At 27.7% G+C, this 5,056-nt stretch overlaps 1 long non-coding RNA gene across 1 annotated transcript; it reads right to left on the bottom strand.

The window, feature by feature from the left end:
• Positions 1-1,867: 1,867 nt before the first annotated feature.
• On the bottom strand, positions 1,868-3,302 carry LOC122134780. The gene is made up of 4 exons (XR_006153079.1): positions 3,247-3,302; positions 3,041-3,151; positions 2,523-2,636; positions 1,868-2,227 (listed from the first exon to the last, which is right to left on the bottom strand). It is a non-coding gene; the product is annotated as an uncharacterized LOC122134780 (long non-coding RNA).
• Between the last annotated feature and the right edge of the window lie 1,754 nt (positions 3,303-5,056).

Genomic DNA, 5,056 nt, shown 5'->3' with positions numbered 1-5,056 from the left:
GTACCTGCAGTGAAGAGAACGAACAGAAGAAAAACTGAGGTTTGCAGATCCATGATCAGGAGGTGAATGAAATAGTGTCTGTTTCAGCGCTCATTTTATAGCTTAATTAGAAGGTGTGGGTCTTTATGAGCAAATTAAAGTGTAACAGAAGTTTAACACATTTCTCTGGAATCAGAAGCTTACATCATTTTTACGATAAAGGGGTGTCTGATAAGGAATTACAGTCTACTAAACTGTTTTAATGGAACAGTTCACCCAAAAATGACAATTCTGTTATCATTTATTCATGTCATTCCAAACCTGTTTGACTCACTTTCTTCAGTGGAACACAAAATAAGATATGTGAAAAATGTCTGTGTGTGTGTGTGTGTGTGTGTGTGTGTGTGTGTGTGTGTGTGTGTGTGTGTGTGTGTGTGTGTCCATAAAATGAAAACCATTGGGGTGCAGTGTTGTTTGGGCACCAAAAGTCTTTAAATACCTTCTTGTGTTCTGCAGAAGAAAGAACTGCATGCATACTTCGTTAACCTATAAATGCTATATTATCTACATTCAGTATCTACATCCAGTTACTTGTACCAATACAGTTTGTATGATCTTTTCAATTGAATGTACTATATTGTTGTAAAACATTAAAGGCTTTATAACACCCACCCACACAAACACTGAGTGGGACATGAAACATTGTGTTTAAACATTTATGCATTTGGCAGACGCTTTTATCCAAAGCAACTTACAGTGCATTCAAGCTATGCATTTTTCCCTGGGAATTGAACCCATGACCTTTTGCGCTGCTAACACAATGCTCTACCACTTGGGAATTTGAACTGAGATTTTTTGCTGTTATAACAATGTTCTATAACTGTGACTCATGAAGCTGTAATGACCTTGAACCCATCAGACTGCATTACTATCACTCTTTATGTATGTATGTATGTATGTATGTATGTATGTATCTATGCATTAAAAGATTTTAACATAAAAAACGAGGAGTACTAACATATAATAGCAAATAACATATAATACCAAGATAATCAAATTAAAGAACAAAAAGTGGGCTAACATAAGCACAGAAATAAGGGGAAAACATGCAAAAAAAAATTGTCTGAGGTATATGTTGTTTTTTTTTTTTTTGTTTTTTTTTTTTTTTTTTTTTTTTTTTTTTTTTTTTTTTTTTTTTTTGTTTTTTTTGTTTTTTTTTTTTTTTTTTTTTTTTTTTTTTTTTGTTTTTTTTTTTTTGTTTTTTTCTTGTTTTTTTTATTTTTTTTTTTTTTTTTTTTTTTTTTTTTGTTTATTTTTTTTTTTTTTTTTTTTTTTTTTTTTTTTTTTTTTTTTTTTTTTTTTTTGTTTTTTTTTTTTTTTTTTTTTTTTGTTTTTTTTTTTTTTTTTTTTTTTTTTTTTTGTTTTTTTTTTTTTTGTTTTTTTTTTTTTTTTTTTTTTTTTTTTTTTTTTTTTTGTTTTTTTTTTTTTTGTTTTGTTTGTTTTTTTTTTTGGTTTTTTTTGTTTTTTTTTTTTTATTTTTTTGATTTTTTTGTTTTTTTTTTTTTTTTTTTTTTTTTTTTTTTTTTTTTTCTGTTAGCAATTTTTTTTTTTTTTTTTTTTTTTAATTTTTGTGTTTGTTTTTTTTTTTTTTTTTTTTTTTTTTTTTTTTTTTTTTTGTTTTTGTTTTTGATTTTTATTTTTTTTTTTTTTTTTTTTCCGGTTGATTTTTTTTTTTTTTTTTTTTTTTTTTAATTTTTTTTTTTTTTTTTTTTTTTTTTTTTTTGTTTTTTTTTTTTTTTTTTTTTTTGCATTCCATTATAACTTTTCATTTTATTTATATAGGAAAGTACATATTTAAATGTATATGCAAAGGAAGGGGGAGAGAAAATATAAAGGAAATGTATAGTCTTAACTGCAAATATTATTACTCTACAAAATTACTACAGATATTGTAAACTCATTATCATATATTCTTTTTTTTTCTTTTATTATTATTTGTGTGTTACACTAGTTGATGCACTATTTTAATATGTTTAGTAAAAATACAGATTTCCATCCCTCAAATCATCATACTAAAGAACAGCAGAACATCATGTACACTTTATTCAATAGAGCATGACTAGAAATGTGTGTGATGTTCAGTTTCTGCTGCAGCTCTTGAATCTGAAGTGCAGCTGGACTCACTGGAACAGGAAGTAGAAGAGCAGAGGAGACAACAGCAGGAGGAAGCTCCCCTTATACACGCCATCTGATCAAGTGAATAAGGAAATTACTGTTAATTAACGCTACTAGTACTTATAATAGTAATCAAAAATTGCTTATTCACTGTTGATAAATTTCATCACAATTAAAACTTGAAACTAATTCATAGGGTTCTCCTTTTCCTGCCCCTCAAGCTTTGCACACTCTTTAGGACTGCTGAAATTTGATATTATGTTCCTTTAAACAGTCACTTGTGTTTGTAGTATTATTGTTTGTATTATTTCCTCATTTTAAGTCACTGTGGGGAAATCAATAGCACATGATCATATAAAGGACAATACCTGCTGCATTGCAGAGGTCAGTGTCACAGCACTGGGTTACTGTCCCTCCAGTCGGGATCCCAGCTTCACATGTAGGAACACACCCTTTACTTATGGTGGACACCTTAATGGGACCTGCAAAAAAAAAGACACAAACCTCTGTATAATAGAATAATGAAACAATTCCATCATTTGCAGTTCTGTGAAAAAAAATCAAAACATTTAAACACTTTCAATTATTTTAGCTGTACAAAAACTGTCAGTTATACTGCTTGATATTTCATACTGGTATTTCTTGTCATATTATTTTAATTTATTGTTGTAATCATAAACACACTGGTTTGTAGCACAAATAGTTTTACTGTTTACTGCATTTATTTTGCACTTGTTACTCTATTTATTTACCTTTACTTCCCTAGCAGAAATTAGCGGTTATATGAGAAGTTACAGTTCCATCGTTTCAGCACCAGTAAATTATAGCAGCATCTTCATTAGTCAAACATATAACAGCAAATTTTCTTAAATCATATTGGACTTACCAACTTGTGCCACTATTGTTAAACTCCTGCACTTGGAAGATCCACTGGGACATGTTGTCACATTTTGATTTTCACAAGAAATCACTCACTCATAACATCTGAGAGAGTGTCCTTTAGTAATAAAACAGAGAGAGACAGTGAGAGATTATCTATCTATTATCTGCATTTGTATTCAATAACATTACAAACACTATTTGTTTTTGTACCTGCAGTGAAAAGAACGAACAGAAGAAAAACTGAGGTTTGCAGATCCATCTTTGATCAGGGAACTGAATGAATTATCATCTGTTTCAGTCTCATTTTATACCTTATCAAAAAGGGGAGGATCTTTTATGAGAGAATTAACAGAAGTTTAACACATTTCTGGAAATCAGAAACATCCAACAAACACTGTTATTAAAACAAAACAGAATAGTAGTGGTTATAATTTCTTTTCTGCCAGGACATTATCCATTCATTTTACAAACATTTCTGTAAACACTAAAACAACTAAATAAAGTGCAAAATTCAAAAAATACCAATAAAACCAATACGAAATTTCTTGGTAACACTTTCTATGAAGCCCATATTTATAATACATTATAAGGGTATTCCTAAGGACATTATTAATGAATGCATAATGCATAATAAAAAACCTTATAATATGGTTGCATATCTCATAAATTTATCATAACAACAATTTTAATACATTGTAATACTTACACATTTGTGGTTATAACTTTTAAGAGTATGATTATTTATAACACATAATTAACACCACATTAATATTACACTTAATAAAATGGATTATCTCATATTGTGACATTGTTTATTTAAGATCTGTACAGTATACTGTACATCTTGTGAGAGGTTAGGTGTTGTTGAGTGTTTCCTGTGAGGTTAATGTTAATTTTGCTGTAAACTAGTTTAATCTCAGTTGTAATTCTTTCAAATAAAAACAAATGCAATGTGCATGTTTTTTTTTTTTTTATTTTTTTCTGTTTTATTGTTTTTGATTGATTTTAATGCTTTTTTATTTTAAGAATGCAATATTATTTTATTTTGCTGTGCTAACTCATCAATTAGAGTATTAGTAGACTTAGGTTAAGGTTAGGGTTGGTAGTATAAGATGACATACTTACAAAGTTGCTTATAATCAGTCGAATGTCTGTTGGGGAACCATCAAAATAAAGTGTTAGCAAATATTTAGCAGACATACTACTAATACTCCAATGACAGTTGATGTGTCGCAAAGTTATATTATTATTATTTATAAGTGGTCCTTGTCTGCTTTAAGTAAAGTGAAGTTATTTTACTTAAAGCAGACAAAGACCACTTATAAATAATAAGACCACATTATAAAGCCTTGTATTTGCCATTTTACAGTAAAAACTAAAAAGTTGTCCTAAGTTATTGTGCAGATCTTAAACAATGGCAAGTTATGAGACTTATAATACATTAAAGCTATGAGAAATATAATTCATTGTAACTTAAGTGGATACAACATGTTCATTGTGTGTTATAAATCAACATACTCTTAAAAGCTATAACCACAAATAAGTAAGTAATATAATACATTAAAACTGTTCTCATGATTATTTATGAGATGATACAACATATTATAAGGTTTTTTTGTAATGCATTATTAATTCATTATAATGTCTTAAGAATACACTTATAATGTATTTTAAATACAGGCTTTATAGAAAGTGTTACCAAAATTCCATCACATTAATATCATACATTGTACCTCATTTGTATGGATTTATTTTCACAGTGTATGTAATTTACTTGGAAGTTAATGATAAAGGAATGTATAATAAGAAACACATGGAATGTAAAAGTCTACTTCTAGGGACAGTTCACCCAAAAATGACAGTTGTGTTGTTATTTTCTCATGTTCCAAACCTGTTTGAATTTCTTTTTTAAAAGATATTTGACTGATGAAATTAAATTATTAGTTTTGTTTTAACTAAGCAAAAAATATGGTTTTGATATATCATTGTAATATTACAGTGCAGACCTAATGAAAATAAC

This window comes from Cyprinus carpio, chromosome A21 (assembly GCF_018340385.1).
Source record: "Cyprinus carpio isolate SPL01 chromosome A21, ASM1834038v1, whole genome shotgun sequence".
Taxonomy (NCBI): domain Eukaryota; kingdom Metazoa; phylum Chordata; class Actinopteri; order Cypriniformes; family Cyprinidae; genus Cyprinus; species Cyprinus carpio.
This window is presented reverse-complemented; position numbering and strand designations above follow the sequence as displayed.